This window comes from Lycorma delicatula, chromosome 3 (genome assembly GCF_047948215.1).
Source record: "Lycorma delicatula isolate Av1 chromosome 3, ASM4794821v1, whole genome shotgun sequence".
Lineage (NCBI taxonomy): Eukaryota > Metazoa > Arthropoda > Insecta > Hemiptera > Fulgoridae > Lycorma > Lycorma delicatula.
In genome coordinates, this window is record NC_134457.1 from 219053712 (window position 1) to 219080013 (window position 26302).

Consider the following 26302-nt stretch of genomic DNA (forward strand, 5'->3'; position numbering starts at 1 on the left):
GAAATGAAACTTGGACTATCGGAGTACCTGAAAAGAAAAGATTTAGAAGCTTTTGAAATGTGGTGCTATAGGAGGATGTTAAAAATCAGATGGGTGGATAAACTGACAAATGTAGAGGTGTTGCGGCAAATCGATGAAGAAAGAAGCATTTGGAAAAATATAGTTAAAAGAAGAGACAGACTTAATAGGCCACATATTAAGGCATCCTGGAATAGTCTCTTTAATATTAGATCGTCAGGTAAAAGGAACAAATTGTGTAGGCAGGCATCGATTAGAATATGTAAAACAAATTGTTAGGGATGTAGGATGTCGGGGGTATACCGAAATGAAACGACTAGCACTAGATAGGGAATCTTGGAGAGCTGCATCAAACCAGTCAAATGACTGAAAACAAAAGTTCACACAATTTCTCTTTCTGGTAATATTATTACGTTTACTGTTTACAATGGAACTAGCCTCAATTTATAAATGACTAGAATACCGTCACTTACACTACTGCTTACCAATAACTCACCGAACAACTTACTGCCGGACAACTCGTGACTTATTCTTCACTCGTTGTTACCACACGCTTACTAATATCGCCGTCACCGCAATCGACTTCGACGCGAGAACGCGCGTCGAACTCGGGCTTGCAAAACTACTCTTTCTTCTTTAGTTTTCCTGTTTATCCTCCGGTAATTACCGTTCAGATAATAAGATAATACTTCAGAGGATGAATGAGGATGATATGTATGAGTATAAATGAAGTGTAGTCATGTACAGTCTCAGTTCGATCATTCCTGAGATGTATGGTTAATTGAAACCCAACCACCAAAGAACACCGGTATCCGCGATCTACAAAGTACACCGGTAGTCAAATCCGTGTAAAAATAATTGACTTTACCAGGACATGAACGCTGGAACTCTCGACTTCCAAATCAGTTGGTCTGGGAAGACGCGTTCACCACTAGAACAACCCGGTGGGTTTTGCAAAACTACTCTGTAACCACTTGTTATCACAATTGTGCTGAAAACACGGCCTCTTACAACTACTGCTGGTCATCTGGTCCTTGGCAGTATTTTATATCCCCTGGTTTTCAGAACCAGTATCCGCCTCATCCCTTTAATTGTTGAAGCGTAATCATTTTCATCGTCCTTCACGTTTTTTCTATAAATCCTTTTTTCGGTCCGGTAACCCTTCTGGTCGAACAACGGCTTTTGGAGGTTCCATTGTCTGTATTAGAAAGAATAGATTGTTAAAGGATCCCATTTAGTTCCTTCCGGATTTATCTTTTCATTATTATCTTTCTTTCTTCTTACTTTGTAGAAATCCGTTACCCTGGTCCGTTTTACTACTCCTGTTACAATATAATCTGTTTCCCGTGAACTGATGACTTTGACAGTAGGTTTTCGATTGCGATCTGTATTTTGTAGTTTTAATGAAGCTATTATCACCTGGTTCCTTGGTTAATCGAAGCATAGAGTTGAAGACGAACATTGACAGATAAGTGTGAAATATAAGTTATATTATGTAATGTAATGCTGCCGATGATTGAGTAAATATTTTCGTTATATGTTAACAGCAAACGCAATATAGCAACGTTAGTTTAAACACTTCCCCTACTTACTACTAATATTCTAATGAAGTAAATGTATATTAAAAAAAAATCGTATTCGTTATATCAATTCTAATAATTATTAATTTTAATACAATTTCATTCAAAATAATCTTTTTTTTAGTTAAAATTCTGTTGTTTGTAACATCTAAATACTGTTGTTAAATTATTAACTCCACTATATATAGCTATATATATATATATATATATATATATATATATATATATATATATATATATATATACAGCTTAATTTCTTTTTAAATATTATATTTATATATATATATATATATATATTAATTAAATATATTAAATATATATATATATTTATTTGATGTATTATTATTATTATTATTTATATTTGATGTATTACTTTCTTTAAAATAGGAAGTATTGTATTTAACAGCTTCTAAAGATGGTGTGTTTCAAAAATTATAAATCCTTTTAGAAATATTCCAGAAAAATGTATTATAATAAGTTACATAAATTGAGGAACAGGATTACAGGTGATATATAGGCTATATATATCTTACGTGTGTATATCTTCTGGGACTGTAATTTTTCTGTCTAAATAAAATGTAGTTTTTTTAGTATATATTCTATTCTAGCCGTAGACTATATACAAACGGGTTGTTGTAGATTAAAAGAAACGAAATATTATTTTGTAGAATATAAATTTTAAAAATAGCTAAAATAATTTTTAATAGAAGTATTATCTGAATTAGATAGTACAGAATAATAGAATTTATGGTATGGATAAAAAGGAAACGTCCAGCGATATATATTGCCGCATCGGATATTTCAGTGGAGTTATCATCACAGATAAAGCAAATTTACGCGGTAAACTATCTCTTCTGCACTGCAATTACGTCCAAAATATTGATGACATAAGCCGTGAAAATGTGTACGCGCACGCATGAATGTGATCTGCGTGAAAATCGGTAATAGAAGTTAGGAGAAAAAGAGCAAGCATATTCATCTGGTAGATTTATCCTTTCTTTATAAATAATTTCAAAAATAATTCGTAACTATTGAAAAAAATAACTGATATTCTGTTTACAAGCACTACGGTTTTCTTTCTACAACACGTAGTAGTATCTAAGACTTTAAGTACGTTTTTTTTTTTTTTTTTTATTAGTGAACTTTCTTTAGTTTCATATTAATGATTTTAGAATTTCCGTTTCCTTTGAAACGGAATTAAAACTGAAAAAGGTTTCGCTAATCATTCTTATGAGATTTGTAGTCGTCATATCGTTTAATGACGATGAAAAACAATTTCATCATTAAATGATACTCCTATACATCATTATTAGAGAAAAAAAATATGATGTGGACACCACATGACTTCCTTAGACGCTTGTTAAATTACATATACACTTTTTTGCTGCACTTCATTTAAACTTATATCATTTGAAAGTGAGATGCGATCCTCTAATTCTTTAATAAAGCGGACAGTTACACATTTTTTGAAAGAAATTTTTATTAACATCAAATATTTATACAATTATTAATTCAACATCTTACATGAAATATTAGGATAGAGTAAAGATCCCTTTATTACTTGTATTACTAGATCAGTAGCGTATCTTCGTGAGTTGCTGATTAACAAAAGTTTAAGATTTCTGGTGTGTCGTATAAATAAAAGTTAATAATAATTAAACTACTCCGTTTACTGAACTCCTTTATACTGGTTACAAATGTTAATTTCGAACGTACGGTGTAAAATATTCAGTTTTTATTATTGGATTATTTGGTGAATAATAAAAAAAGAAAAAGAAACAATCACACAGGAAAAAGAAAGATAACATGAAGAAATATATCTCAAAAAAACGATCAGAAGATGAATGTGAAGGGGAAGAAATTGTTAAGAACAAGGGAAGAATAAAACAATTAAGAGAAAAAAGAAGAAAATATGTTAAAACCAAAGAAATAATAAAAAAATTAAGAGAGGATGATGAATATAAAGAGATAGAAAATTTTAAAACTGGAGAACGTGTATATAAATTAAGACCAGAAGAACTATATAAAACCAAAAAGCGATGAAATGATTAGCAACGAAAAATAAACGAATTGATGATCAACTCCAATTTAGGGAGAATATTGTCCGACAATATCAGAGGAGTAATGAATTAAAAGCTAACAATTTTTTGCAACTAATTAAATATCGGGCATGTATGCCACAGTGTACAGTTGTTCTTGTGAGGGTCTATTTTTCAGTCACTGTGTAGTTAACTTTAATGTAGATAAAATTAAATAGAAATTCCAGAATAATTAAATAAAATTAAACTAAAAATTCCAAAGATAATGCAATTCGAAATTATAATTTTCAATTAATGTTAAATAATCAGATGTTTCATCAAATCTGTTACATATACATACACGTAATAAATGCCTATTAAATTATATATACACATTTCTAAAAGTACTTAAAATTTTATTTCACTAATAACTTCTGACTTTTTTCATATAATTTTTATTATTATTACATTATTATGTATTGAAAATATTTTTTTACAATAACGGGTTAATAATTATTATTAAATTAATACATTTAAATTAAAAAAATGTTAAAAAAAAAGAAAATATGACCTCAGATTCGAACCGATGTACCTTCCCTTACAAGATCCAAATATTTCATTAATTAAAATTTCATTTAATTATAACTCTGGAACGAATGAAAAGAAGTACTACTTATGATATATCGTTGAAAAGCTTTCAGTGTTACTCCAGCTAAGAAAAAGTCTAAAATCCAAATTTTTTTGTATTTTGAGCTTTCTTAGACACTTTTGGTTTATTCGATTGCAACCGAAAGGGGAAGTGCACAACTACATGTTTCAACAGTCCTAAATCCAAAATTCCAACATCCTACTGCTGCTTATTTTTGAGTTATGCGGGATAAATACGTACCTACAGTCGTCATGCCGAAACTAGTCAAAATGGATTCAGGGATGGTCGAAATGAATATTTCCGTTGAGATCTAAAAACTTCTTTTTTTTTTTTTTGTTTAACCTCCGAGTCAGCAGTCAAGCAATTCTTTCCGCAGAGAATGAGATGAGTGTTTGTAGTGTGTGTGAAAAATGCCACGCCTGACCGGAATTCGAACCCAGGAACTCCGGGTGAAAGGCCATTCGCGCCAAGGAGGCGCGAATGGCAGACTGAAATTCGGAAATCTGGGAAACACGCAAAAAAATGTTAAATATCTCTTATTAACTAATATTTTTTTATTATCGTTATTCAGTTTGGACATTTTTTGAGCCAACGATAAATCACGTTTATTTTTTTAATAATTAGCTATTTTAGACAGAAATCGTTATTTTTACTTCCTTGTACGAAGTAAAGGAAGTATTGTGATCGCAAAAAATTTCAGTTTTCAGATTTCAACGGAAATATCCATTTTGACCATCCCTGAATTCATTTTGAGTAGTTTCGGCGTGATGTTAGTACGTATGTAGGTATGTACGTACGTATGTAGGTATGTACGTACGTATGTATCTCGCATAACTCAAAAACGATAGCCGTAGGAGGTTGAAATTTTGGATTAATACTGTTTGTTGTAACATCTAGTTGTGCACCTCCCCTTTTGATTGTAATCGACTGAACCAAAAGTTTCCAAAAAAGTTCAAAATCCAAAACAAATAGAATATTGGAATTTTTTGTAACTGAAATAATAAATCTTCATTGAAAGCTTTTCAACGATATATCATACATACGTGGCACATATTTTCATTGGTTCCAGGGTTATAGCCAAATGAAATTTTAATTAACGAAATATTTGGATCTTATAAGGGGAAGGCACATCGGTTCGAATCAGACTTCATCTTCTTTTCTTACTTTTTTAACTTTTTTTTAAATTTAAATACATTAATTATTTAATAATTGTTAACCTCTGACAGCAAAAAAAAAAAAAATGTATAGTCAAATATAAAATCGAATTCAATAATAATAATAAAAAAATTTATGTAAAACTATCAGAAGTTTGTAATGAAATAAAATTTTATGTACTTTTCATTTAAAAAAATGTGTATATGTAATTTAATAGGCTTACAAACAAGTCATATGGTGTCCTCACAATTTTTTTTAAAATTATAAACACTTATATGTTCATTTTGATCAAATTTGTTCATTTTGATTATAACATATATGTTATAATGAAAAATAACCACTAATAAGGCGGTGTTGAAGTGGTATCTGAAAGAAAATTTCATTTAATATTTTAAGTGATATGAAGAGATAAGTTATAGTACTGATTAACTAATCTATAAACTACATACTTGCTATTCTGGTGAACTGCTCTTAAGACAATGCGCTGATTAATCATTTTCAGCTTTAACGTACGTCCCTGAAAATCATGAAAAAATATATAAAAATATTAAAAGTCTTATCTGTTTTTATTTTATAATAAATAAAATTTATAATAAAATAATTTCAAATATGATTTCAGAATTTGAAATTAAATTGCATATATAGTTCAACAGAAAGAAATTATGCGAACTATCGATTTTTTTTTTTACCGTTAATAATGAAGTGAATTATTATTACTTCAACCACTCACTTATTCAGATTACTATGCGCCTAGTCTGTTAGCATAATGGACAACAATCATTACAGTGAACGTAAGTAATAATAGTTTCATTACACCGAAGATATTTATTGCACCTCTCTGAAACTACATTACAACTCACCAGAACTACTCTACTCGCATTGATATGACTAGCCACTCGTTACATTTACCTTATTTATATGTTGTTCCATCACAGATGTACGTCAAAATATCTTCTTTGAGGAAAAATGAAATATAATGAAAATTTGTCAAGGGTACGGAAAATGCATCAAGTCGTTTGAATAGGCGATGTTTTTAGGGTTAGGAAAAAGTGTTTATTTTTTTTTAAATATCATAACCAAATTAAAGTTTTGGATGAAATCTGCATAATTTAATTTCTGATATTCAGAACTATTTTCAATCATATAGTTTCCGTAAAATTTAATCCTTTATACTTAAAAAACTAATAATAATTTGTGAAATATTCAGTTTACTTTTCAAAAGTTTGTTAAATTTTATTGTAATCTAAGTTAAATTTTTCGAAAAATCGTTTGAGTGCTTGCATTTTTTTGATTTTATTATAATAGATAATAATTAAATTTATTTATACAGGTTTTTTGTTATTTTAAATTAAAAAAAGAATTTGAAGAAAAACTATGTTAGTTCTCTTTCGTTTACCGGCTTTAAAAATGTATAAAATTCTACTTACTAATTTATAGTAAAAGATTTTTAGTAAAATTTAAGATTGAGGTGGCTTTTTAATAAATGATTTTTATGAAACATATTTTTTAGAATATTCTGCAAATATCTATCTAGAATATCTTACAAATTTTAAGAAATTTATCTTCAGGGGTTCTAAAGTTTAGTTTTCCCTATATATATATATGTTGTAATATATATATTTTATATATTTTATGAAAAATTATATTTTATATATATATATATATATATATATATATATATATAAGGAACTACTGTGATCGCGAAAAATTTCGTTTTTCAGATTTCAACGGAAATATCCATTTTGACTAGTTTCGGCGTGACGTCTGTTCGTACGTGTATGTATCTCGAATAACTCAAAAACGATTAGCCGTAGAATTTTGAAATTTTGGATTAAGACTGTTGTAATATCTAGTTGCGCACCTCCCCTATTGACGGAACCAAAAGTGTCTATAAAAAGCCCAAAATAAAAAAAAAATTGGATTTTGAACTTTTTCTTAACTACAGTAATAAGCCCTTACTGAGAGCTTTTCAACGATACATAGAGTGGTACTTATTATCATTGGTTCCAGAGTTATAGTTAAATAAAAGTTTAATTAATGAAATATTTGGATCTTACAGGGGAAGGATCTTACATCGGTTCGAATCTGAGTTCATCTCCTTTTTTTTAATTTTTTTTTTTTTAATTAAAATATATTGATTTATTAATAATTATTAACCTCTGACTGTAAAAACAATATTACGATAAATAACAACAATAAAAAAAATGAATAAAATCAGAAATTAACGAAACAAAATTTTATGTACTTTTTGTTTTAAAACATTGTGTATATTTAATTTAATAGGCGTAGGAGGAAGTCATGTGATGTCCACATCGGTATTTTTCCTAGTAAATTGAGTAAAAAAACTTAACCCAGAATTTTAATTTCATGTTCAGCGTATTTATTATTAGAAACGAAAAAATAAAGTATTATCTGTAACTTTAATGGCAACTATTGGGTGAACTTTCTTATGTATAAAACCAACTAAGCTCATTTATGCGTAATTCGAGGCATGGGTACACTAAAATTTCAGTTTACCTAAATTTATCATTATTTATAATGTATTCATATATTTCTTACAAATATTTATTATATTCAGAGAACTATTGATTTGTAAAGGATCAGTGATACAAAAATAAAAAGTTCAATCTAGTTTTCATAAAAATATAAACACAATATTCACCGTTACTTAATTATCCGTAATAGAAAAATAAAGAATCAAAATAAGTGGTACTCTTATCGAGATGTCGTAGTCTGCATGCATTTAGTTAATATGATCATGTCGATATCAACAAATGATGTTTCTGATTGCAGTTACTCGACTGTGGTAATTATTCTGAGGTTTCTTCTCTTTTTCATTTGATTCCTAGTCATTCGAAACAATGACAGAATAAGTAATTTAATTTCTTCTTTTTAATTTCACTTCTTGTTCAAGAATCCAACTATATCACATGCAAAATCTAATCAAAATTTGTCCTATGATTTAGCATCCCGAAAGAACTAAATCTCATAGATAAAAATTAAGGTATACCGCGGCTTTAAAAAACAGGTAAATAACTCAAAATTCCCCTAAACATTAAGGTTTAAATCGGGAATTCCATTTTTTATTTTCATAATTACAGTAGTTTGTATGTCTTATTTATATAATATCTGATAAGATAGAAACTAAAGGATGCATTTTGGTCGTTATACACAAGATAATTGAGAGTATAAAAATATGTTGAGACTAATAAATCACAGCAGAGTAATATTCGATTTGTATCTGCAATTTATCATAATTCTTCGTACAAGAAGGAAAAGCGAAGATCTTAATATATTACGTAGCTCTTTCATATTTATCAAACATTAAAAAAAAATTTAATTTCCCATCTGCTGCAATTTAGAATATTATATAATAAGTGTATAATTTTCCATACATCACAATTTTTGGTATTCGGTTTTTTATTCCACTCCTCGACGTTGTGAGATCTTCTGTGTTTAAAAATGAAAAAAAATATATAGAACGTGTCTCTATGTATAGATTTTTATGTGTGTGAATCGGTTTTCAAAACGATCACACATGTTTTATAATTTTTTTTTTTTTAATTAAGTTCAAAGTCAACTATTATTCAGAAAATATCTGGTAGCTGCAAAAATATTGAGCAAAAACACCGAAATTAGTTCATCACCAGTTTTACACATTTAATTGAACAAATTGTATTTTTTTGGCTTTCTCAGTAGTATAAATTTTAGTGGGGTTATAAAGCAATTTTTAAAAAAATGTACGTACAAATATTTTTACTTTTCCTTTTTTTTTTATTTCTTTTATTTCTGTCACTTTTACAGAATTAATAATTAATGGAGTAATCCTAATACTAATTATAATATTACTTAACTTAATCATACTTAATTTAACATTGTTTTATAATACAATTTAATATTTATTACTTAACTTTACTTAACTTAACTTAATTTATATTATTTGTAAAAGATGAAAAAGATTAGGTGTCCACAAGGGTCTTGCCCGTTTTGTGGCACCATCCCTTTTCTATTAATCTTTTTAGTTTGAGTAAGGGGAAAAGTAAACAGTTTTATCTTAGTTTTGGTTCAATTCATGATTTACTCTGGTGGAAACTCATCTTTTCTGCAGTTAAGTATAGAGAAGATCAATTGTCGTCAAATATTTATGTTTACTAATAAACCTTTCATCCTTCAACTTTTTTAAATAACATTGTTGTTTTTTGTTTTTTGTTTTTTTGCTTTTACGACCTCATAGGATCACTTTAGTTCAATTTCTGGGCCAGTCCATTTTGTAATCGGTTCTTCTTATTTCCGAATCGTCTCAGTTGTTTTATTCTTACTTCTTTTCTTTTTGACCACATCTTTTTGAGGCGTTCTGATCTTTGGCGTCTGTCGTCTGAATACACCCTGTTGGATTTCTTTTTGATTTTAGGTTCAAATGTTATAATATTAGTTTTAATTAGTTTGTTGTATTTTCCAGATTTTGTGATTAGATCTTCTTTGGAGATTTTCAACTCTTCCGTATCTTTTAGGACTTCCTTTGTCCATTTCGGTTTTGTTGTTCTTTCCCAGTAAGTTAATTATTTGATTTGCAAGTCTAGTGTTTTTGCCCTAAGTAGGTGCCCCAAGAATGAAATTATTTTTTTCCTGAAGAAATTTGGTAGCGGTGTTACTATTTTATATACTTCTTCATTTGGGATTATCCTCCACGGTCCTTCTACTATGTTTTTCTTATTTATGCATTTTCTGACTATCTTCCTTTCTATCTTTTCGATCCTTCCTACTTCTCCAATTTTATGTGGTCCGAAGATTGTCTCGCTGGCGTATTGTATTTCTGGAAGAATTACTGTTGGGTAATGTCTGATTTTAGTTTTTGTCGATAGGCATTTTTTATTGCATATGTTTTAGGTAGTCATTAATGATTTTTTAAGTCTCTCGGTTCTTTCTTGCCAGTTTATTTTTTTATTGATGTTATGTGTTATGGTATCTCCTAGCTATTTAAATTTTTCCACTAGTCCCACTTTTAATGCATAGTGGATCCCTGACCATAATTTTAGTTTTTTCGTATGATATTTTCAAAGTTATTTTTTCAGCAAGTTGTTCTACTGTATCTGTTTGGGTGCTAGCTTCTTTTATGTTGTTTGAGAGGAGGGCTAGATCGTCTGCAAACCCAGGCAGTTTATTTTAATTATAATATAACATTGTTATTTATTAAAAGAAAATTTACAAAAGCCAATAGAAAAGTGACAAAGAAATAATACTAGACCATACACAATCTTTTATCATTAAAATGAAGCAAGTCGTTAAGCACCAAATTAATCAGGCAAAGATATAACGCACTAGTTAGTTTCAAATAAAATAGAAGATAAGAAAAATTTCATCAGTAGTTTACTAAGAAAAAAAGTATTCATCCAACTTTTTCAAATTCGTAAGAGGGAATGTTATAAAAGATAGCTAATAAGCTATTCAATCTGTTTTATATCTTATTAATATAACTGCATTTATTCTATTTTGTATTTTGTTTAAAATTTATAGATCCAATTACGTAAGTTTACAACTGAGCAGCTTGTTCCATTCAAACACAGTCTTACAAATGCAACATTATGTAATGTCCTCAGATATTAAATGTAGAATAAAATTTTAAATCCAAAATATTCAAACAGAATATCTGAAATTTCAATTTTTTTACACTTCAATAATTACCTACTAAATATTTAGATACGATTTTGTTATTTAACATCAATACGATAGTAATATTGGATATTCTACACTGACCTTTTTTCATAAATTATATCGGACATTGCTTCTCCCCGTGTTCAATTCAATCAAATAAATTTGTTATTTTTTAGAAGATAGGAAAAATTTCTCATAGTTTTGAAAATTCTTTTCCTTTGTTTCAAATTTCCTTCGTACCTGATACGATCGAAGCAAAGTCTGAGTTTGTTATTCCGTATGTTTTGTTACGGTGTTAAGATTCCATCTCCAGACACAAGTTAAGATTTATTTTTTTGGTGAAAAAACTGACCAAACTATCATTACGGTTATTAAGAAACTATTCATAAATTTAATTAAAAAGATTACAATTTAAAAAATCACATATCTCATTCCTTTGGGAAGGGAATGTCCAGACACCACACACAATCACCCTGGCTACTCCGTTTTCTTAACATAAAACTGACGTGATATATTTTATATTGTAAACGCAATTTTTACTGTTTTAATAAATTAATCAAAAGATTTTTAAAAAATTCTTTCACTTAAAAAAAATAAATAAATTAATAGTTAATCAAATTATTAGAAAGGAATTAATTAAGCTCAAAACTAAATTCATTAACCAACTAGCTAAGATCCTAAAGAAATAGTAAGAGTAAAGTAATTTTCAGAAATATTGTTACCACTAGCCCAGCCCAGAGGGTTGGTCTAATGGTAAACACGTCGACGCAAATATCTTGTTTAACAGCTGATTTTCAAAGTTCAAAGTTCTGAGGTTCAAATTCTAGTAAACATTTAGTTACTTTTATATGAATTTGAATACTAGAAGGTAGATACATACTGGTAAACATATGGTCGGGGTTCAATTATCCACACATTTCAGGAACGCTGGGCCTAAGTCTGTACACGACCATACCTCAGATCAGCAGTGAATGCGATCGCACGTGTTTTTCTCGCGCTCCGTATTTTGAAGTTTTTACTAGGGTTTTGTTTTGTTATTTATTTGTTTTTCTGTTGTTTGAGGGGAAAAAGGATATGCAGTACAACGGCGTGTAGTAAGTACAGAGTTGGCTCTTGTGAAACAGAAGTGTCTTGACCACAATATGACGCTTCTCTTTCGTAATGTGAGGGAGCTGAATGTGTTGGTCTGACAACACTCGACAACTAAGATCGAGATTAAGGAGTGCTCCGGAGACATGGACCGCAGAGTTTGTATATTGGAGTCTTTTGAGGAAGTTTTGGGCCGGCTAGAAGAGAGACTTCACGGGCGACTAAATGTTCAGCCAAGTGTGAAGGACGGAGCCACACAGACTTACCAAATTGTGTCTGATGAGGTAATTTGAGGCAACTCAAACTCCGGATGGGGTTTGAGACGAGCTAAGACTTGGTCGCTTGTGGAGCTGAGGCGGGCGGTTAGAGAGGGGGTCCCTGATGCCATTCTGAAACGGCTGGTCCTTAGAGGACTGGGCCCAGGACATCTTCCGGTCCTCCACCCTTGTTGAAGGTACTGACTGTTTGGACGAAGAAGTTGGCTCCGCCTGGATTGTAAACATGGTGGTTGGAATTGAGCATTTTCAGCATATGACAGTGCTTCGTAAAGCTCCGTGGTTTAGGGACTTGGCAACTGCTGGCATATTGGAGGGCCTGACCAGGTCTTCTTTTGGATACGACTACACGTGACCTCTCCGAAGAGGATAGCAGGTGTGAAGTTGCACTTGGGCAGACCGATTACGCTCTGAGCATCGATTCTGCGGCGGGGGATCGAGGGGTGGCTTCTACTATTTGCAGGTCCATCTCACGGGTGTTAGAGAATGGACAAGATCGGCGGGTGTGCTTCTGTGGTCCACAATGGCGGGTCGAACAAGTCTTACGGCGGTCGTGGAGTACGCACGGAGAAGGATGGGGAAACGCCTTTTCGTTCATCTGACACGAGTATCACCATCATCGATGTTGACAGGTAAGAAGCGATCCGCGGGTTCCCCGACTACTACAGTTGCGGTGAAGGTGGGTGGGCGGACTTTTGCAGATCTTCTCCGCTCGGTGAAAAGGGCAGTTTTACCAGGGGAAACCGGAGTCCTTTCCGTCAAGGGCCAAGGGGAGGACCTCCACCTACGGTTTCGGGCGGAGAGTGCCGAGGTGGAACAACTAAGCAAGACTATTGCTGAAAAGGTGGAAGGTGCTACTACGCCCTGGCTGGTAGGGGCGGCAGAAGAGCCCACCTCCTGATTAAGGACGTGGATGCCCTCACGTTACAGGACAAGTTTTTTCGGGATCTTCGCAAGATGATAGGTGAGTCAGTCACTGTTGACATCCTGTCAATGCGGCCGGCTTACGACTCCACTTAGGTGGTTACACTGACAGTGCCGCCAATCCTGAGGGACAAACTACTTCTGATGAGTGAGTTCGTATCGGGTGGGTGGCCTATCGAGCGGTGCGGCGTACATCCGACGACCTTTGTTTCAGATGTTGAAATCCAGGCCACAGGGCCAAGTTCTGTTTTGGCGCAGACAGAAGCGGCCGCTGTGTTGCGTGCGGTAAGGTTGGCCATTTAGCAAGGACTGCCAGCCGAACCCTAGGTACTTATCCTGCAAGTCACACGGTCATGTGTCCGAAGGTCGGGGATGTAAGATGACTTTATCGGCATCTGGAACTGCTTCTTCGTAGGAACATCATGGTATCTCTGAGGGACAGCCCTATCCAGGAAGGGGAGAGAGGCCTCGGTCTCCCTCTTACGTTGATCGGGAGGGTCTCCCTTGCAGTACCGTTGGGGGAAAGTAAGACCTAGTCCCGGTGAGGGATCCTTTCGGGGGTTTCCCATTAGTGGGAAGGCATTAAGACCGAGTACCAGTGAGGGGATCCTATTGGGGTTCCCTCATTAGAGGCATGGAAAATATCGACTCCCGGTTATTTGGCGGGAAATTTGTTCCCGACGAGATAGTTAGCGGCTATGGCACCCCTCGGAGCCGAATTTATATTTAGTTGCGGATTCGGCTCCGGCGGGCGGGGGGGAAAAAGGCAGTAACTCATTTACATGACATACATATCATTCTCATCTGATTAGGGCGTGGGGGATTACTTATTGTTCACTAGTTGAACAGATTGCAACGCACACATTAGGAATAATAATAAAAATACAATTGGAAATAACATTAAATTTTTTCGAAAAAGAAAATTAGTTGAGTATTTTCACCTTTAAATTAAGGGAGTTAGTTAATTTTCTAACTTTTGCTGTTAATCTATAGACTCTTTTCGAAATGAGGAGAGGGCTTAAATGTTATTCTCTATGAAATGCTGGAAAATAAAATAAAATAATATTATTACTAGCCCCATTTTTCTTTTTTTTTTTAATTAAACTTTTGCCAGAAAATTGATTTTACCCACTATCAATTCGGACTAATTTTTAAACCGTTTAATATTTGAAATCTGTACATTTGTTTGATGAAAACATTTTATTGGTTTTTGTCACATATTGATAGATAATTTAATAGGCATATATTCTGACGGTGATGTTTGTTGCAACTGTTGTTTCCCCACGAACCATGTTGGAGGTTTGCTTTTCTCTCCCTTAAAATGAGTTTAAAAAGTGGAGTAACATTATTATTCTGTAGAGAACCGATTATTCAATAAAATAAAATCGTGCTTGTTATAAACTAATTTTTTTTGTTCGATCGTGTGGAAAAATGGAATACTGAAATAACTTATGAAAAAATGTTAAGATTTATTAGATCTAGAGGCAGAGCTTTATTCACCGATAAGAGTGGTGGAATATTATCGATATTATCGTACTATTGCAAAACAAGTGAAAAAATGATTATTCATAAAGAAACGTTAAAGTGTATCTAAACGGTAAGAAATTTGTGTAAGTCTCAGACGAAAAAGAAGTTTGTATAATACTTACTTATTTTCTTATTTATTCAATCTACTTATCTTAAGGAAAAATAATTTTGAAAAATTCTTCTTACTCATTTCATTACACGTTATTAAATTTAATTAATTTAAAAAAAATTAACTAAAGTTATTAATATTATTTTTGTAATTAGTACTGGTTCCCTTTCTTATCTTCATTTTAGTATCTTTTGTCACACTTTATTAGTATTGTGTCTTGTGACTCAATTAGTATTAGTGTCATGTGACATTTAATATTTAAAAAAGGAGTAAATAATAATGAAGAAAAGATTCTGGAAGACATGAACAAATTCCACCGTAAAATTAACCATAAGATGGAAAAAGAGAAAAACGAAACTATTAAATTTTTACACCTAACAATAAAAAGAAATAATGATCTAGATTTTGAAATATACAGAAAAGAAATCTTTACAGATAACTTCATAGCTTATGATTCGAATCGCCCGTTTGACCATAAATTGCCGGCTTTTTTGATACATGTTAGACTACATAAATTACCGTTAAAGAAACCAGCATATAAAAAAGAATTAACTGATTTTAACACTAATTTTCAAATAGCAGAAAATAATAAGGGGTATAAAAAAGAAATGATCAAAGAGAATACAAATTGAAATAAATTAAATGAAAATAAAACAACAAACGATAAAGAAACCTAATCGAGTAAATTCACATTTACTGGAAAAGAAATTTACCCGATTAAACAATTCTTGATAAATATAATATATAAATCGCTATAAATATTAACAATACACTAAAATATATTTTAATAGCGACATTGAAGAAAAAAATATATACAACAATGCTATACACAAGATAAAATGTAAATGCAATGTAACATACATTGGACAAACGGGAACAAAGTTAAAATTAAAATATAACGAACACATGAGATCTTTCAAAAATAAAAAAAGGGATTTTAATTATGGAATAATAAATGAAGGTCGTACCCAATAAAAATAGAAGAATCAACGAAATTAATTCACAAATGTGCAGGAAGAAGATTGAACATTTTAGAAAATCTAGAAACCATAAAATTAAAAAGTAACAATAAAACAATCATAATTGAACCGATCAATAATCAAGCGGATGTCATTTTCAAGAACTTCTATTTATTGAAAACAGGAAATAGATAAAAAAAAAGTATAACCGTAATTAACAAACAAACAAGAAGAAGGCCAGATAAGGCATGACGTCAGATATTGGGTGGGGCGTTGACTAAACGCTATATAAAGATTATCAGAAATTTAAAGCATCAGTTCAGTACAAATTTTAACAGTGAAGTGATTCCGGAACGCGTCCACAAGAGATAAAAGAATGAAGCTAAGAAAGGTAAGCGGTACTAAACATAAAAATTACAATGATCTTAGAGAAATGATAATAGTAAATATCTTAACAATTTTATTCATATTACTTTTACCTTATTATATGACAGTCAGCACATGCGACTCCCTCCGGAGAAGGGGGCGCATTGCTTCCTCCAAAATAATTAGGGTCCCGGTAGGCGTATTCCTGCTAGCCCGTAAGGTGCTAGTACCGAAAGGACTTCAGCGGACGAACTGAAGGGGAATCACGCCGGGAGTACGAGGCTCAAAAGTTTAGTCTCCTACGGTCAAACCCAGTAAATAATTTTCACGCTTGTCCATACGGATAGGAACGCAAATCACCAAATTCGTCCATAAATAAAACTTACAGTTTATAACCGCCATAAACCGATGAAACCCGCCCGATAGTAGAAAGATACAGTAGCAAGGGACATTGTCCAGGCTTTCAATCTGTAGAGAGAAATAATGAAACTCCCGCCATTCTTGCGTTCTGTTCCGTTTATTATACGATTATAATTATTTCTCCTTTGTAAGATATTTGATCCTAACCCAAAGGTACATAAATAAATACCCACATACGCTTACACCTAAAATAACGGAAACAATAATTAATGGCAACTAACCTCTATTATATCAAAGACGAACGATATTGTTAGATAAAATTGTAAATTTAGATAACATTTTTTGCTCCTGTGAAGGGGATTGTACTCTCACAGTAAAACTATGAGCTGATGATTACTTTTCCAAAAGCGGTGCAAGACATGAGAGAAATACCTAACGTTGTGATTGTTGCAGTATTTTTCTTGTTCACAACAGTTAATGTAAAAACAAGGAAAAGAATTATGAATTTTAAAATTTAATTAAAGAATTTTTAGAAGTGAATTGTTAACTTTTTAGAATTTAATTTCTCACCATCTTTTTTTGCTAATAAATTTTTTCGGTGTTTTTATAAAGAATATCATTTAATAATTATTTCGAACTCAAGAAGATGAACTACAACTATCTTTTGAAGAACTTGAAAAGTGGACTATAACCGACAAAATAAAGAATCTCCGATTTGGGGGAACAACAAAAAATTATTATTTAATTAATTGGACTTATTTTTTAAACGTTTCACAAGGACGTAAAGTCAAATTAGGTTGAAAAGTAATCAAAAAGGATTACCTTATCTTTATCAGTTTCTGAAGAAAAATTCTAGTATTGAAATGAGATTGCGGGGATTTACAGAAAAGTTATAATTAATTGAAAAATATATAGCGCGACTAATATAAATATTATATTACATTATTTAATTTTTATAAATTGAAAATTTTAAGAAAAATATCAGCCTATAAATTTATTAGTCTAAAAAGTAAAAATGTTTTGATACTTTTAAAATAGATAAAATATGTTGGTAGATACTACAAAAATTTGTAATTTAATTTATAAAACGTAATTTAAATGTTAAAACGCTTTAAAGTCTTGTCATATAAATTTTGGTTATGTTGTAAAAACTATTCATCATTTTAAGGTCAATTTATTTTTTTATTCAAATCGAAATACATAAAAAGAAAGTACGAGTATTTCCATATTTTTAACTTTCTGAAATCGAAATCCTTAGAAAAAATTTTATAAAGATACCCGGAGTTGTGAAATAAGTGTTACGTTTTATCTAGTCTATATTCAACTGTTTTACTTTATAGAAAGAGCGAAAAACTGTGATGGATTTAGCCGATGCAACAAGAAAATTCAGTGAAAAATGTTTTGCTTTTTTAAAGATATGAAGTTTACAAAGTCTGGTACAGAATAATAATTTACTCATCTGTTGTTTTTTTTCTTTTTACATAAAGAATCTTCTTACTGAATTGAATGAAAGAAAATTTATGCAGCGAAAAGAAAGTTTTGTTTTATTTTGTATATATTCTATGTATTTGTTATATATTTATTGTAATTTAAAGTTAAATATTAAGTAAATAGTTATGTATTGTCAAGCGATGACTTGTGCAATATTTTAATATTTATTATGTAATATTTTAATATTTATTTGTTACCATTTTGGTAACAAAATGAACAGTGGCGTGTGTGCTTATGTGTGTTGTATGCGCCTTTATATATCATATGTATATGTTGCATATAAATATATTTAAATGTATAATTTTCGAAATTTATGTTAAATTTTAATTCAGATCCAACATTTACTAATCGAATTGTAAGGTTAAATCTTTCCGCTGGAACAGCATACTAACAAAATGAAGAAAAGCTACGTAACATTTATTTCAAGTTTAATTTCCAAATTTTTATCAAGTTTTCTTTTAAAAAAAAGTAAATTTTTTTATTTCCTGGCACTATATCTCTAGAGCTATACTGCAGGAAGAAAAATATCGTAACCAGTCAAAAAATAGAGTAAGGGTTTTTTTGCATTTCTCGACGTTTCAATACCCAGGACCACCAAAAAAAAGAAAAAAAAGTGGAGCGTAATGTTTGTACGTATATGTACTGAAGCTTAATAACTTTAACTGATGAACCGATTTTGATGAAATTTTATACAGAGACTCGTGTATATGAGACCAATATGTTGGTAAGATTTTGGAGTTAATATCTCCAGGGAGTTGGATAGATAGTTCTTTTGGGTCAGTTTTCTCAAAATTTTGCAAACATAACCTCCACTTTACATTAAGCTCAGTACATGCGTACATGTTTATCTTACCATTTTAAAAAAACGTTGCCCTAAAATTCCCCAAAAATCGAAAAAAAGCTATCGTTTATTGCAGATTTTTAACAGAATCTTTTGTCTTTGTAGTCAGTAGCAGTGGAACTGCCACAAAAAAATATTTTGGGAAATATTGGGGCTGGAGAAACCGAACAAGTTTAAAAATATCGATTTTTTTAAACTTTTTTGGGTTATTTAAACTTTTACTATCTTACTAAAAGGCATTTGTATGTAGGTCTGTGTGTGTGTCCGTCCCCCTTAGCTTACCACCGAAATGTACCGATCACTAACGGAAAATCCCGATTCATTAGTGCATGTCTCGTGGTGGTTAGGTGGTGTACACTTCTTGTATTATTATATATCGATATATCGCATTTATATATCGATATATATATATGCGAAATATATATATATATATTTCGCATATATATAAAAATATATATAAAAATAATGTATTTTTCTATTTTTGTGATTATTTTTCTTCATAAAATAATGAATTAAAACCAAAATGTAGGCACCGGAATATACGTGACGGTAATTCCCGGAGACTAAACAGAAAAAAGAAAGGTACCGGAATGAACCGATTACTTGCGGAAAAACCCGATTCGTTAGTATCAATTTCTAGAATTAAATTTCTAATTTAACTTCCATTATAACAAATTTTCATCATTAAAAAAAAAATATTTTTAAGAAAGAAGTAATCAATTTTGCATACCTAACAATCCCAATCCGTGACGCCGGCCACCAGGGCAACCCGCCCAGAGGTCTTAGCTGCGGAGGGCATGACACAGGCACGCCTTTGCAGCTAGTATTACAATAAAATTTCATCGTAATTCATCCCCACCACCAAAAAATACATTTTAGGTAATTTTCTATTGGATGTATATTTTTCAATGGAATCGTTTTTAGTTTCTTCCACTTAACACAGTAAAACTAACAAAGCAAAATAAAAAAAAAAAATTCTTGAATGGTGATTTTGAAGAGGGGAATAGAAAAAATAAAAATTTCCGATTTTTTTTTTTTTTGTTTTAAACTTTTTTGGTTTATTTAATTAAGTTTTTGGTTTATTATAATTTTACTTTAAAACTTCATCATAAACTACCTGCACCTTAAAAAAGAAAACTTAGGTCATTTTTTTCATATATTATTTTTTTTTTATATAAGTGGAAACCAATATCAGGAAAAAATTATAACGTTGTTGTAAGCTTTTTTCTCCTTAGTGTTTTTTATAATATTATTTTTTTTTTTAATAGCGAATAAAATACGCAGTTTTAAAATTTTCTTGAAGTTCAACACCATTTAAGATCTAGCATCATATGATACCATTTCCGTTGTTATAATGGAAAACTTTACTGTGTATTTTTTCTTATTAATTTATAAACGTAACAAATTTTTAATTATTTTAAAACGTATTCTTGAGTGAAAGAGATATTACTTAAAAATTGGCAGACAACTGGAAAAACTCGTACATTTTGCGCAGAAATCATCTGTTTTTTAATGTCGGTAAAATATTGCAAACAAGTTCGCAGATTTAAAGAAACATTTTGCTTTGTCATAATATGATTATTATCATAAGGATGGTAATAATTCTGAAATGTTTGATTATCAGTACAGATATTTTTAAATAGAAAAAAATGAAATCAAATGATATATAAGGATGATGCACTAATATGCTTTCCTCTGGTTTTAAACGTATTTATGACTGAAATATCCAAAGATTGCATGTTATGAACGCAGTTCATACGATAGAAACACCTGACTTGTATTAAGTTTTATAAAAATTTCGTTCCACCTATGAGAATTAGGGCCGTCGAGTTTTCAGACAATGTAATCATTTACTCCTTAAGGACTTAAGACGTTTTACGTTAGACCGCTGTTTTACGGGTCTTGTCATTAATAAAGAAGCAGAAGCACAGTATCATCTCAGTATCGATAAAAAAAATTTGTTTGACGTTTTCCTTTGTAAATCCTTTGATTCTAGTTTTTAGTCTCTTTCAAAGGCAACTGCGGACATATTCCCGGGCTACGCAAGTGGCCCGTTGCGTAGTTGACGCATGCGTGGTTTAATTGTTGATATGTCTGTACAGGTTTGATGCTGGTAAGTTAGTTCCATTATCGCTGCCCTGCCGTTAACCACGGCTGCTCCGTTTTCTGTTTGCACCAAAGAAGAGCAACGTTCAGCGATCCGTTTTTTGTGGTCGGAAGGTGTATCAGGGGCCGAAATTTATCGAAGACTTTCGGTACAGTACGGGAACAGTGTGTTGCCGCAACGGAGCGTCTACGAACAGATTGAAAAATTAAAAAATGGTCGCACAAGTTTTACGCACGACGAAGGAGCCGGACCTCCACAAATTTTACCGCCACAAATGAGGAAAACATTAAGCGTGCACGTGACATGGTTTTCTTAGACAGGCGAGTATCTATCGATGAAGTGGCACATCATCTGCAAATTAGTCACGGTTTTGCCTACGAAATCATCCACAATAGACTTGGGTTTCATAAAGTCTGTGCAAGACGGGTCCCAAAACAACTCACACAGTCGCATAAACAAACGCGCTTGGACATTTGATAAAAACATTTGGATCGCTACGGTAACGAACGGGACATCTTCTTAGACAGAATCATCACCGGTGACGAAACACGGATCCATCATTACGAGCCGGAGAGTAAACGGCAGAGTACGGAATGGAAACATTCAAATTCGCTCTGCAAAAAAATGTTCTAGACCCAACCATCAGCATGAAGACTGATGATTACGGTTTTTTGGGACTCACAACGCCCGGTACTGGAACATTATGAGAAAAGGGCCACGACAATAAACAGTGCACGTTACAGTGAGATGCTTACTGCCAAGCTGAAACCTGCAATTCGAAGCAAACGCCGAGGACTGCTGTCAAAAGTTGTTGTGTTGTTGCACGGCAATGCCCGTCCACATACTGCTGAAACGCTCCAGAGACTGCGATTTGAATTACTGGCTCGCCCTCCGTATAGTCTTGATCTTGCCCCTTCTGACTACCACTTGTTTGGTCCACTCAAACAGGCACTAAGGGGCCGTCGATTTACCTCGGCGACAGTGAAAGAAGCGGTGCATTCCTGGCTCGCAGCTTAATCGAAAACCTTCTTTTATGAGGGCATCAGGAAGCTTGTGCAATGATGGACCAAGTGCGTTGAAATGCAAGGGGACTATGTTGAAAAATGATGTATAAGTAGGTTTCCTATTTGTATTACAATAAAATGTATAACTTCATTGCGGATAATAATTGACTTACCCTCGTATAAAAATAAGTCCATATGAAGTGCCTGTATTATCTTTTCATTTGTATGTACAAATATGGTTTAAAAAAACACATTTAGTTGGATGAATAATTAGGAGAGATTTTGCTGTACTCTTTTAGTAAAATCCTGCTAGGTTAATTAGATGATAATTACAAAAATTATTAAAATAATTAGTTTAGATTCACACAAATTACAATATTTTAAGTTACACTTTTGCTATTATTATTAATTTAATGTTTATAATGAAATAGTAGGCGACGAAATGTCATATATTTAGTTTATAAAGATTGAGATTAAGCGAACTAAACATTTGTAAATGCTAATACGCTAAAACAAGAAAGGAAACCTTCGCACGTAACCGTTCACGATTTAACTTTAACGGTTAGTCAACAAGCGATGTTTGTATAATGAACAATTTCAGAGACAAGGACAAAATGAACTTTAAATTTAGCTGTCAGTTTCTCTGCAAAGTCAAGATGTTAATTGCACGAAAATTTATGTGACATTTCCCTTATTTAAGGATTTATAAATAGTAAATTCAGTTCAAATAAGTCTGTTTAAAAAAAAAAATAATTTTTATATAAGGAAAACATTTATTATCGAATAACATATTTATGTACATATTAAAAATACATGTAATACAAATCGCTATCTTTTTTAATTAAATATATTAAGTGAACAGAAATTAATTATATCGCTGTAACTTTGTAATTTAAAAGAATCCATTAATTAACTTGTTTTAGTTATATAATTATTTAATCAGAATGTTTAAATAATAAAATGATTTTCCTTTGGTTTTCTCATTAAAATTTGTTCGTTAATATTTAACTACATACTACTATTATAATGGATAATTAATGAATTATTTTTATTTATGATAGGATATAAAATCAGTTATTTATTAATTCATTACATAAATAATTTGTTATTGTTCGTATTATGTAAATTAAAAATAAATTTTAATTATTAATTCTATTGTTTTCAGCCTTTTTCCATTGTTTTTTGGTCTTATGGTAATCATATGATATTATTTCCATTCAGTTTGAAGCTTAACTGTTCGCTTCATAATGACGGTAAAAATCGATAGTGGTCTTTTTTTTATCCCTAATCATTTTTCTGTTAGCGATTTAATTTTTATTTCAATATTAAACATTGTCTTTATAGTATAAGATCCGGCAGCTGATTTCTGCAGGTATCTGTTTTTTTTCCGTTTTTTTTAATGAAATTCTATTTAAATGAACGATTAATAATAATTTAATACATTACTGCCAGGTTGCCTAGTAAAAATTAACCGAAATTTCCTTTAATTAAATATATTGTAATTAATTTATTTTAATAAATTGTAACTATATTTTTTTTAAATTAATTAAACGTCATTTGAAATAAAATGATTTGATGAATGTGAAAAAAATGGTTACCGGTTGTCAATCAACCGCAACCTCAAAGATACAGGTGTAAACAGTTATGTTATTGTTAATTATTTACGCTCATCGTTTTTTCAAAAAAATTGAATTTTAATATTTCCTGTACACGATAGTCGCGCTGCTGCGTTCTTGTTTACGACATGAAGCAGCGCGCGCATTCTTTCTCTCTCCGTTTACACTCATCCAGACAAAGTAATTAGTTCAAAAAATGGCAACCACTACTTGCGATCATTCTTTTTTACAGGCACTCATGTGTTATCGCGTATAGAAAAGATTTTTAAAAATTAATATATAATTTTTTTTTTAAAAACACGATGAGCATAAATAATTAACAATAACATGCCTGTTTACACCTGGCAACTTGGAGGTTGCAGCTGACAGAACTGGTAACCATGTTTTTTTTTTTTAATATTTTTCACATTTTCTTTCAAATAACGTCTAATTCACTTAATGGATTGGTTTGCTTGGCACTTCTTCCGCCACCAACTCATTCAGTCGGTCTAAAGCATAAGTCTGTGTGAAAAACGGCTGGTGAGCCTCGAAACAATTTAGCGACCAGTGTACTAACTAGCTCCTAGAACTAACCTAAAAGCGTGGTACCATACCACTCGCTTGCGTGTTCCGCCGCTCACTTGTCATATATCGCTAAAATGGGTACTAGCACCACGTCCACGTAAATAATTAAATTTATCTCATCAAAGACAGCAATTCGCTGCAACTGCAAGGCCGCTGAATGCCAGCAAGTACCCGTTCACCATTAAAGCGCTTGGAGCCTTAATCTAGCGGGTAACCCGCCATATACCTCGGTTAGCTTTCTACATCAGCGCGGTAGGAGTCTTTTTCCTTAGGTAAACTACTGATGTCGCTTGAACAAAGCGATCGCATCAAGGAACTCCCACACGGTCCGACTATGCGGCAGCATTGTCGGACCGTGTGGGCCTGTTGCAATGAACTGGCAGCAGATGATAGAAAATATCCGGATCAAGTTGGTCAATCCCCGGTGCCTTTCTCAGTGTCATTCGAAAAACCACTCCTTCTATATCTACGGGTTCCACAGCCCGTACACCAGGGAATAGTGTCTCGCCCGCCCTAACGCCGACTTCTGCTTCACCCTCATCTGCATCTGGAAACCGAGTATCCAGGAACGCCTGGTAATTCGCCACAGATATTAGAGTGTGGTCACGATCACTAAACCCGCATCAAACACTGGACAGCTTGTGCAGTGGCTTTGGCCGGTAACATGACTTCGCGAGCTGCCAGGGATTGGTCTGAAACTCACGCGTGGAGTCTTGCCAAAACTTGAGTCCGGCTTCCTTGATGGCATGAACGTACTCATTACGGGCGCGTCGGTAGATTCGCAGACTCTCAGCGCGCACGTCGTTGATGACGTGCGCGCTGGGATAATCGTTGGGTAATCCCCGCTAGGGGGCGACGCTGGTATCTTCTCCTAGCGGACCTAGCTCTTGCGCGCAGCACGCTAAGGTCAGAGGTCCACCACTTTTTCCCGGGTTTCCTCCTGCGTTTAACAGACGGTTTCCCGGAAGCAGCGGTCACGACGCTCCAGGCACTCTCCGATCAGCGTCTGGCCACTACCTAAGGGTCCGTCCATCGGCCGAGGCCACCGAAGCACCTTATCGCAGCCAGTCTTGATGGCCCGGCCGAATTGCTTAGCCATCAATTCCACCTCCTCTCTGTACTCCATGCGCTATTTCAACCCTTGTAATGCAGCCGTACACTCGCGCCGCAACCTGTGCTGATTCAGGCCCCTTAGGTTATAGCGACCCGAATCTGGAGCTCTTGGACCACCACCGTAAGCGATCTCATAGGTTATAAGTCTATTATATCTCACACTGGCCTCAGGCCAGACAGTCCAACTACTTGTACACCTAAGCAGTTCGCCCGTCACCAAGGTGACGTTGATGTAACTTTCCCCAGTTTGGTAGAGAAAGTCGGCTGTGGTTCTGCCTCATTAAGCAAGTAGAGGTTCCTGGTTTCAAGGAACTGTGCGAGACCAGCGCTTCTGGAGTCAGTGAGTGGTGAACCCCAGGCGGAAGACTTGGCGTTAGCGTCCTGAGCAACCAGCACTCTGATGCCCGGGAGACCGTCCAGAATCCACCCCGACTTCGCCAACAAGTCATCGATACTCCATCCAAGCTGAAGGTAACCCGACACCAGTACGACATCTAGCGTACCCTATGTGACTCGCACAACGGTGAACCGCTCATCAGAAAACTGGGGCATCCAGAAGACACCCATCGAGACCGAGCCGACCACGATCGCAGAGAGCGACCGTTCCCCACGAGAATGAATAACATCAACCCCGTGGAAGCAGACCACCCTATCCCCGACCGTGTACGGCTCCTGGACCATGAGGACCTCGAGGTCGTACTCTTCAAGGATCCACTAATTCCGTTAAAAAAAATATAGTTCCAATTCGGTAAAATGAATTAATTACAACATATCATATTTAATTAAAGGTAATTGCGGCTAATTTTTGCTTGGCAACGCGGCAATAATGTATTAAATTAACATTAATCATTCAATTAAATCAAATTTCATTAAAAAAATTAATAC

At 32.8% G+C, this 26302-nt stretch overlaps 1 protein-coding gene across 12 annotated transcripts in view; it reads left to right on the plus strand.

Moving 5' to 3' along the window:
- The window catches only part of LOC142322429 (glutamate receptor ionotropic, kainate 2-like), a 722458-nt gene that overhangs the window by 378197 nt on the left and 317959 nt on the right, over positions 1-26302 (plus strand). The gene's annotated exons all lie outside the window — the stretch shown is intronic.